This window comes from Hibiscus syriacus, unplaced genomic scaffold (assembly GCF_006381635.1).
Source record: "Hibiscus syriacus cultivar Baekdansim isolate YM2019G1 unplaced genomic scaffold, ASM638163v2 tig00117034_pilon, whole genome shotgun sequence".
Lineage (NCBI taxonomy): Eukaryota > Viridiplantae > Streptophyta > Magnoliopsida > Malvales > Malvaceae > Hibiscus > Hibiscus syriacus.
Genome location: NW_024063533.1, coordinates 3,198,127 through 3,209,117, shown reverse-complemented (window position 1 = coordinate 3,209,117; position 10,991 = coordinate 3,198,127). Strand labels below are relative to the sequence as shown.

Genomic DNA, 10,991 nt, shown 5'->3' with positions numbered 1-10,991 from the left:
ATGATATACAATCTGATGACTTAAATATGAATTAAAAATTAAAGGCTCGAAACAAAATAAAATAATATTTCATTCAAATAATTGTACAAGAGTACAAAGATACATGTACCTAAACTGGGATTTACCCCAAATATAAAAACACGTTGGGTGAGTATACAAAGCCACATAGATTTAAGCTGAAATTACCCCTTCACATTAAAAAAAAGCATGTGAGATTATAAAGCTACAAGGACCATCCGAATAATTAACCCTAAAACTTTAAAAAACACAAAGATGAGATAGTCAAAACTGTGTCGTTTTGATCCCAATATTTAACCCCCAAAACGGGCTTGTTTACCTACTTCCTTCCCCATTTCTCATTTGCTTCAAAAACAGAAGGAGAGAGAGTTATAAAACTCTCTCAACTCCCTTCGTTGGGGAGAGAAAGATAGACGCCGCTGGCGTCAACCACGGCGGCTCGCGACGATGACTGTGGCGGCGCACAACTGCCGGAGTAAACCCAAACCCTCAAACCTTCATCTCTTCCCCCAACCTGATTCCTAGCCCACTTTTTCCTAAGACCTCTCCTAGAATCCTAAATCTAGGTTTATACCTTTTGGGAAAACGAAGATCCGGTGACCTCTTTTCGCCTCTGCCAAACAAGGTATTTGGTAAGGCTTCTCTTCCCTTTCATTTTATTTTTCTTTCTTTGAAACCCCCAATCTCTCTGTGTTTGGTTTTTTTCTTCCCCTTCATCGAATGGTTTTCCTCTTTCCATTCTCTATTTTTATCTTTGCATGCATGATTGGTGGATGTTTTGTGATGACTTGTGATATATATACTTTAGGAGATAAGCTTGATATGCCTCGGGATAGGGTAGATTTGTTTTCATTTTTTCTATGTTTTTCTGACTTTGGTGTGACTTTCTATCACTGTGGATGAGGGTGTCGACTCTGAGACGGTCGACGATAGCAACAACACTCACTGTCGGCAGCAGTTAGGTTTAGGATTTTAGACCCTAAATGACTCCTGATCTAGATCTTTATATGGGCCCAAATCTAAGGGTTACAGTTGAGCGGTGCTGGAAATCTACCTGAAACCCTAATATGTTTAAGGTTTCAGGTCGGGTCGGATCTAGGCTCCGGGTTGCAATCGGGCTGAGTATGATGGGTCACAGTTTTGTTGGGTCTTGTACTGGGTTGGGTAATTGGACCCTATTGGGTCAGGTCTTGTACTGCTGTTGGGTTGGCCTCCTGGTAGGCTTGTATTATTGGGCTTCGGTGGCTTGCAAAAATTTGTAATTAAACTTGGTTAATAATAATAATAATATTAATAAAATAATATTTTTGGTAGACTCGGACAAAAATGGGTGTCTACAATAATAATTTATTCGTTTAATCCTTGTGGTTAAATATTTTCCAACAGATGATCAAATTTAATGAAATCCCAAACAGTGCATTCACCTCTCTCAGTCTCTTTCGCTCACATGCACTCTCGTTTGGTTTTTGTTCTTCAATTTTCTGCCATGTAAAATTGTAAACCCAAGCAGTGCTCTATCTTTTAGCCTTTTATTTGCAAAGAAAAAAATGGAGAAAGAATTGTTGGAATGCAACACTGATTGTGTTTATTTCTTAGCTTCTCCCCTCACTTGCAAGAAGGTATTTATTTTCTCTTTTGGGCTATCCGGAAGTAAGCTTTTCCTCTTTCGCACTTTCCCATTTTCAGCTCGCATTGTGTGTTTTTTTTGAATTTTTATGTTTCTGGAACTGCATGTCAATGATCTGGATATTCAGTGTTAGTTTTGAACCAAAACCATTAACTTTTCTTTCTTTCTTCTTAATAAAAACATTTAGTACTCCTTATGAAAGATATTCAGTCCATTAGAATAGAAGTGACAGAGGGTCCTAAACTAATTTTTTTATCTTCTTATTTGTTTTTTCTTTAAATCAGGGATTTGGTTGCGAGTATCAACATAGTGAAATCGTCAGGCTCAATTCAAGATACGGCTGGTACTAGTTTACTGGGAATTGTATTGATCCGACCTGTGGTTTTCAGCGTCATGTGAGCTCGTATTCTTTTTAATAAGTTCATGTTGATTATGAGATTGATATATCGTGAACGAATTGGATTTTTTTTACATGTTTTGGAAATTGAGGACTGTGTTGCAAGTTTTAAAAGTTGGGAGACCTAAATGCAAACGCCTGAAAAGTTCAGTGATTATATTGCAAACGTACTAACGACAGTTGTAACGGCGACAAATGGTCATTTACGTCGGGGACCATATTGCAACAGACTAAATGTTGAAGGATTATTACAAGTTTTAAAAGTTGAGAGATCTAAATGAAAGTTTTAAAAAAATTCAGTGAACATTATTATACTTTATCCAAAATAAATAAAATAAAAAGTGAAAAGCAGTGAAAAATACTCGAAATAAGTAAATGTGGAGCAAATAAAATTATCGAATATAAAACAACATTTATGTAACAAATACTCGAAAAGACATATTCCCTTTAGTTGGGAGATGTCTTCGAAGATTCCCCTCACAATGAAACTTTTTAATTTTTGTATATTAGAAAACAATGATGGTTCATAAAAAAATGTTAATAATTATCTAAATGTGCACATAATAAAACAAAGAAAAAAATTTCCATACAAAGAATACTTAAAATACGTAATTATATACATATATACATGGAATTATAATGATAGATAAAACAAAGTTACAAATTTGGACTAAAATGCACATTTACAAACATATCATGCTAAGATACAAATAAAAATAGACATGCTTAGTAAAATAAAGGACTAAATAGCAAAAATAGAAATTTACAGGACTAAAATAACCAAAACAGAAACTTAAAGGATTAAAATTGTAAAAATAGAAAATTAAAGGACTAAAATAGAAAAAAATAAAAAGTTAAAGGACTAAAATAGCAAAAATAGAAAGTTAAAAGGCTAAACAGTAATTTCAAATAAACCAGAACCAAAATCACAAACATTAAACAGTACAGGTACTAAAAATGAAAATAACCCAAAAATAATACTTAGGACGAAAATGAAATAAACAGAAACATAAAAGACTAAACAATAATTAAATCAAATACCAAAAAGTGACTAAAATAAGATATTTACAAATGTCATGGCCAGATTCAAATATTAACAAAGATACATAACATACAAAATCAATGACTAAAATGAAACAATCACAAATCATGAACAAATTAAAAAATAAACAAACATATCATGATATACAATCTGCTGACTTAAATATGAATATTGAAAATTAAAGGCTCAAAACAAAATAAAATAATATTTCATTCAAATACAATTGTACAAGAGTACAAAGATACATGTACCTAAACGGGGATTTACCCCAAATATGAAAACACGCTGGGTGAGTCTACAAAGCCACATAGATTAAAGCTGAAATTACCCCTTTACATTAAAAAACACGCATTGAGATTATAACACAAGGACCATCCGAACAATTAACCCAAAAACTTTGAAAACAGAGATAGGGAGTCAAAACTGCGTCGTTTTGATCCCAATATTTAACCCCAAAATGGGCTTGTTTACCCACTTCCCCCCATTTCTCATTTACTTCTAAAACAAAAGGAGAGAGTTTTCAACTCCCCTCGTCGGGGAGAGAAAGATAGATGCCGTCGGTGTCAACCACGGCGGCTCACGACGATGACCGTGGCGGCGCACGACGGCCGGAGTAATACCCTCAAAACCTTCATCTATTCACCCTCAACCCAATTCCTAGCCCATTTTTCCCTAAGACCTCTCCTAGAATCCTAAATCTAGGTTTATACCTTTCGGGAAAACGAAGATCCGGTGACCTTTTTCGCCTCCGACAAACGTGGTATTTGGTAAGGCTTCTCTTCTCTTTCATTTCTCTATTTTTCTTTCTTTGAAACCCTGAATCTCTTTATGTTTGGTTTTTTTCTTCCCTTTCACAGAATACTTTTCCTCTTTTCTCTCACTATTTTTATCTTTGCATGCATGATTGGTGGATGTTTTCTGATGACTTGTGATAGATAGACTTGAGGAGATAAACCTGATATGCCTCGGGATAGGGTGGATTTGATTTTTTTTTTTCATTTTTTTCTGTTTTTCTGACTTTGGTGTAATTTTCTATCACCGTGGATGAGGGTGGCGGCTCTGAGGCGGTCGACAACAACAGCAACATTCACTGGCGATGATAACTAGGTTTAGGATTTTAGACCCTAAATGGCTTTTGATCTAGATCATTGGATGGGTCCAGATCCAAGGGTTGCAGTTGAGCGGTGCTGGAAATCCACCTGAAACCTTAATATGTTTAGGGTTTCAGGTCAGGTCAGATCTAGGCTCCGGGTTGCAATCGAGCTGAGTCTGATGGGTCACAGTTTTGTTGGGTCTTGTACTGGGTCAGGTTATTGGACCCTCTTGGGTCAGGTCTTATACTAATGTTGGGTTGGCCTCCTAGTAGGCTTGTACTATTGGGTTTCGGTGGCCTGCAAAATTTGTAATTAAACTTGGTTAATAATAATAATAATAATAATAATAATAATAATAATATTTTTGGTAGACCCGGATAAAAACGGGTGTCTACAATAATAATTTCTTTCTTTAATCCTTGTGGTTAAAGATTTTCCAACAGATGATCAAATATAATGAAATCCTAAACAACGCATTCACCTCCAGTCTCTTCGCTCACATGCACCTCGTTTGGTTTTTGTTCTTCAATTTTCCTCCATGTAAACTTGTAAACCCAAGCAGTGCTCTGTCTTTCAGCTTTTTATTTACAAAGAAAAAAATGGAGGAAGAATTGCTAGAACACAACACGATTGCGTTTATTTCTTAGCCTCTCCCCTCACTTGCAAGAAGGTATTTATTCTCTTTTGGGCTATCCAGAAGTAAGTTTTTCCTCTTTCGCACTTTCCCATTTTCAGCTCACATTGTGTGTTTTCTGTTGAAATTTTATGTTTCTGGAACTGCATGTCAATGATATGGATATTCAGTGTTAGTTTTAAACCAAACCATCTAATTTTCTTTTTTCTTCTTAATAAACTTTTAGTTCTCCTTATGAAAGATATTCAGTCTATTAGAATAGAAGTGAAAGAGGATCCTAGGCTAATTTTTTTTATCTTCTTGTTTGGTTTTTCTTTAAATCAGGGATTTGGTTGCGAGTATCGACATAGTGAAATCGTCAGGCTCAATTCAAGAGACTGCTGGTACTAGTTTACTGGGAATTGTATTGATCCGACCTGTGGTTTTCAACGTCCTGTGAGCTCGTATTATTTTTAATAAGTTCATGTTGATTATGAGATTGATATATCGTGAACGAATTGGATTTTTTTTATATGTTTTGGAAATTGAGGACTGTGTTGCAAGTTTTAAAAATTAGGAGACCTAAATGCAAACGCCTGAAAAGTTCAGTGATATATTGCAAATGTACTAACGATAGTATAACGGCATCAAATGGCCAGTTACGTCGGGAGCATATTGCAAACGACTAAATGTGAAGGATTATATTACACGTTTTAAAAGTTAAGATCTAAATGAAAGTTTTAAAAAAATTCAGTGAACATTACTATACTTTACCCTAAAAATAATTATTCACTTAAAAGTTAAAAGTGATTTACAGCATCATGTTTTCTTAAGATAATTGAGATATTCTTATTCGTCTCTTATACTGTGGATGTCAAATTAAACATCAGATCTGTATATTATAAAAAATAATATATCACCGACACCATTTCACTTCGAGGTAAACCGGTTGTGAACTCATTATCACCTTACCTCGCTCGTCTTTAGCTTAGGACTTGGTCTTCTCTTTTGAAAATAAACAAAATTGGTTTCCTTTCACAAAGTTTTTGCAGTGAGGGAGGAATGGAGAGAATAAGGGCTTATTTGTTTGTCTTAGCCCTTGCGATTCTTTGCTGCGTAGCCCCGGTTAGATCCAGTGCCTCTGATCATCGTTACAAAGCTGGAGATGAAGTTCCTCTTTACGCTAATAAAGTTGGTCCCTTCCACAATCCCAGGTTTATTTTCTTTCCTTTTCCCTCTTAATTTCCCATTTTCATTTTCCTTAACGTATTTTTTCTTTGATTAACAGTGAGACATACCGTTACTTGATTTCCATTCTGCTCCTCAGGTTCGTTTAATTATTTCTGTTTGCTTGATTATTTTTAGTCATTTTTTAGAGAGAATTTAAATGAATTGAGATAATGCTATGCAGCCCCGGTGAAGGAGAAGAAGGAAGCTTTGGGAGAAGTGTTGAATGGCGATCGGCTAGTGAGTGCCCCTTACAAAATCGACTTCTTGAGTGAGAAAGATGCCGAAATTGCTTGCAAAAAGAAGCTCACAAAGGAAGAAGTTGCCAAATTCAGAACCGCCGTATCTCAAGACTATTATTTCCAAATGTACTACGACGACCTTCGATCTGGGGCTTCTTTGGCAAAGTTGATAAGGAAGGCCAGACCGATCCGAGCAACTACAAGTATTATCTTTAAGCATCTCGTATTTGAGATCCTTTACAATAAGGATCGTGTTATCGAGATTAATGTTCAATCTGATCCCAACGCTGTTGTCGATCTAACTGGAGATGAAGCGATCGACGTGGATTTCGTGTACACTGTTAAATGGAAGGAAAGAGAGACTCCTTTGAGAAACGGATGGAGAAGTACTCGATGTCATCTTCCTTGCCACACCACTTGGAGATCCACTGGTTTTCAATCATTAATTCATGTGTTACCGTTCTTTTATTGACTGGTTTCCTTGCCACCATCCTTATGCGAGTCCTTAAGAATGATTTCATTAAGTAAGAATCAATTTCTCTCTGTTTCAATGCATGGAAATCCGCATTCATTAATTCAAATTACATGGCTTTATTTCTTGTTAATAGGTATGCACATGATGAGGAATCAGCAGATGAGGAGGAGGAGACTGGGGGAAGTACATTCATGGGGATGTCTTCAGGTATCCAAAGCTTAAGTCTTTATTGGCAGCAGCTCTTGGTTCTGGCACGCAGCTCTTTACTCTGTGAGTACTGATCTTCTATTTAAGGTTAGTTTTTTGGGTTATTGTTTATAAGCAATCTGGTGACTGACTTATTTGCATCATTTTCCAGTACAATTTTCATTTTTATCCTTGCTCTAGTTGGGGTATTTTATCCATATAATCGAGGAGCTTTGTTCACTGCTCTGGTTGTCATTTATGCCCTTACATCTGGAATTGCTGGATACACTGCAGCCTCTTTCTATTGTCAACTAGAAGGAACAAACTGGGTATGTAATTCTGGTCTCTCTTCCTGTTTCCCAATCTAAAAATTGCTTATTAGTTTAGAGATGTGATTGAGATATTAGATTTTGAAGAATCCTTTTCTGGTTTATGGTAATCCTCCTCCTATCGACTACATGTAAATTGACTATGTTGGTCAAACCTACTAAATTGTTTCGGTTATATAAGTGGTATTGTTGTGTGTTTGCTTTTTCCTTTTTCTATATATTGAGATGAAGATGTAAGCCATTAGGGAGAGACAGAGAAGATTTAAGGGGAAACTTAAGAAATAGGGGGAAAACCAAAGTAATGAATTAAGGGTGAAATTTTCTCATAGTCATTATCCAAAATCCAATACAAATCTAAATAAGCTAGATATTTACTATTAACTAAACCCTAAATAGACAAAATTACCAACTAAGCAAAATAGTAATCAATACATAACAGCCTAAATAACATAACTCTACATGAATGGCATTTAACTCATAAAGTACACTACCTTTGTTCAATTGAATGTTCATATGACTATTTAGAATGTTTCAAAATATTGTCCTCTTCCTAAAATGAAAAGGAAAAAAAATTGCAATGTTACCCTTGGACTTCAGATGGGGTAACTCCGGCCTTTACCTTACCAAAGCATGCTATCCTCATTTTGGAATGGTGACTAATTTGGGAATATCTTTTTGGTTAATTATAATGTTTATTTCTACCCCTTTTTCATGACAGGTGAGAAACTTATTACTGACGGGAAGCTGTTTTGTGGGCCTCTTTTTGTCTCATTTTGCTTTCTTAACACTGTCGCAATTGCTTATAAAGCCACTGCAGCATTGCCATTTGGAACCATTGTGGTGATTTTTCTCATATGGGCTCTGGTCACATCTCCTTTATTAGTATTAGGAGGTGTTGCTGGAAAGAATAACAAGGCAGAGTTCCAAGCTCCTTGCCGCGCTGCAAAATATCCTAGAGAGATCCCACCATTACCTTGGTACCGGAAGACTCTTCCTCAGATGGCAATGGCAGGATTCTTGCCATTCAGTGCTATCTATATTGAACTTTACTACATATTTGCCAGTGTGTGGGGACATAGAATCTACACCATATACAACATCCTGTTTATTGTCTTTATCATTCTCTTGATTGTCACCGCTTTTATTACCGTGGCTTTGACTTATTTCCAACTTGCTGCTGAAGACCACGAGTGGTGGTGGAGGTATGTTATTTGTGGTTTCTGGTATTCATGTATAAAGAAGCTCATGCATTCATAACTGGGCACAAGCAAAAATACTATGAGTACATACATGTGCATGGTTACTTGAAGAATATTTTAAAGTTCTCATAGTGTTGTTCTGATGAGCTCGAATACTCTTTGTTTGTTTATTTGTTGGAGGATTTGAGGTATGCTTGACTTTCAGCTATAGTTTGCAATTTTGCATAATTTATTGTGATATATGGCTCAATTGTTGATATCCCTTTAACAATTGTCCTTTTCTTATCCACTTGTGCAATTAGGGGTGAGTAAATGGTTTAAATGGTCAGTTTGGTCCGTTTCTTTAAACTGACTTAACTGACTATTTAAACCATTTTAATATTCCCTTTCAAGATAGAGCAGACGTGATGTTTGCATTTGCTTGTAATGATATGCCTAAACTTAGAATAAGTTAACCAACAAACTATATACCTTGCTCACTGACCACGATGCTTGTGTATGAATCACAATGTTTATTTTTAAAATGTGGCAAACATTTCGATTTGAACAAAATGTTATCTGCTTGATTAACTCTGTCCAAGGTTTGTAGGAGTTTACTTCTGGAATCTGTGCTCACCCTGACAAGTATTTTATGCAAGAGATTCTCACATGTTCAAAATAATGTCACAGACATCAAGTTATCAGTTTCTTGTCAATCTTGGATCTCGTTTGTAGAATTATTAATATGAATTATTTTGATGATCAACTGACATTCATATAGCATCTCAGGCACGCCAAATAAATCAGTTGTCTTAACTAACATTCTCTTTGATATGTTAGGTCCTTCCTTTGTGGCGGGTCAACTGGGTTGTTCATATATGCCTACTGTTTGTATTACTACAATGCACGATCGGACATGTCAGGCTTCATGCAAACCTCATTCTTTGGGTACATGGCTTGTGTTTGCTATGGCTTCTTCCTCATGCTTGGGACCATTGGCTTCCGTGCATCTCTGTTCTTTGTTCGTCACATTTACCGCTCTATCAAGTGCGAGTAAAGGAAGTCACAAATGTTTTGCCTGTTCAAAAGAGGTAATGCTTATTATTTTGGCTCAATAATAGAAAGCGATGGTATTAGTTCTATGGAGAAATTTCACCATAATTGTCAGTAGCCATTTTCGTACCACAGAAGGAGCTGATTGGGACATTGTACTCTGCTTCTAAGCAGCACCGAAAGTGAAACTTGTATTTTTTTTCCTCATTACACTGACTAAAAACTAAAGCATTTCTCTTGTTTTGTTTATTACAAATTTTGTGATATGAAAAGTTGGATCTTTCTTTCGTTATTTATTTTTCTCCAAATTAGTATGTGATCTAGTAGGGTACAAGTTAAGATATATCTGCAGACAGATTGAATGGGTAAATGCAGAAATTGAGGAAGAAGAATATATTACAGATAACGCTAGGAGGGATTCCAACAAATCACTTGAAAATAATGTCATTAGGCATGAACAAAAAAACTACCGCATCAGCCTGAAACATTAATGGATTGCTCTTCTTTAGGCTTTGTTTCATAAGCTGGAAAGAATTTTTTCAATAAAAATATATTTTGTCAGATTGGTTGACAAATAACGTGTTTTTCTGTCATGCATTGTCTGATAGAGTTGAAAAACTAGAGCAAAAATGAATATTTTTTGAAAAATGGACGCTTGTAACTTTTTCAGTTTTGCTCCTTCCATTGTTGGAATGATTTGGCATTAGAATGGAAGATGTACAATTTTTTTTTGACAATTAAAGATGTTCAATTTCCTACCTCTTTCGTTTAAATTTCATTCTATTTTTCAATCTTACCATTCTTTCACTCAATTAAGAACGCTAAGAGTTGTAAAAGAAATGACAGTTGGAAAAGAGACAGAAAACAACAAGAAGTAACTCATGAGTTGCTCGTGAGTTTTTTTGAGTCAGTATCAAGTAACTCAGTTTAACTTGTTAAGAATAAAAAAAACGAAAGAAAGATCCAACTTTTCATATCAATGTACATGAAAATTTTATGTTGTAATTTAAAAAAAAACAATAACATATAAATGTTAATATTAATAATAATTTAATTTTAAAAATCTAAAAATTTAATATATTATTTTTGAGTTGCTCGTGAATTTTTTTGAGTCAATATCAAATAATTCACTTTAACTTATTATGAATTAAAATTTGAGTTTGATCTCGAATCTATTTAATTCGATAGTTAACTAACTTTGACCGAATTGATCTCATTCAACTGGTGATTTATATAGTCTCATTTACAACGATTGCCTATTGCCCATTGAGACTTGACTTTGACACTACAACGGCATAAAGTATAGGAGATAGGGTTGAAGTTTGATAAGCGAAGTACAAAGTCAAAGATCAGTTCCTTATTTATGGGCACCTTATAAATTCTGCTTTCATAGCAGTTTTCTATCAACTTTCTCTCACCTTACAATGATCTATATATATTAATTTCAATCAAATAATGTCAATCAAATATTTTTTAAAAGCCAAAGTTCCCCTTTGGATGAAGCCCATCG

The 10,991-nt window shown here is 35.1% G+C and overlaps 1 pseudogene; it reads left to right on the top strand.

Annotated features, from left to right (window-relative positions):
• The first annotated feature begins 5,687 nt into the window (after window positions 1-5,687).
• On the top strand, window positions 5,688-9,773 carry LOC120196786 (annotated as a pseudogene).
• The last annotated feature ends 1,218 nt before the right edge of the window (window positions 9,774-10,991 follow it).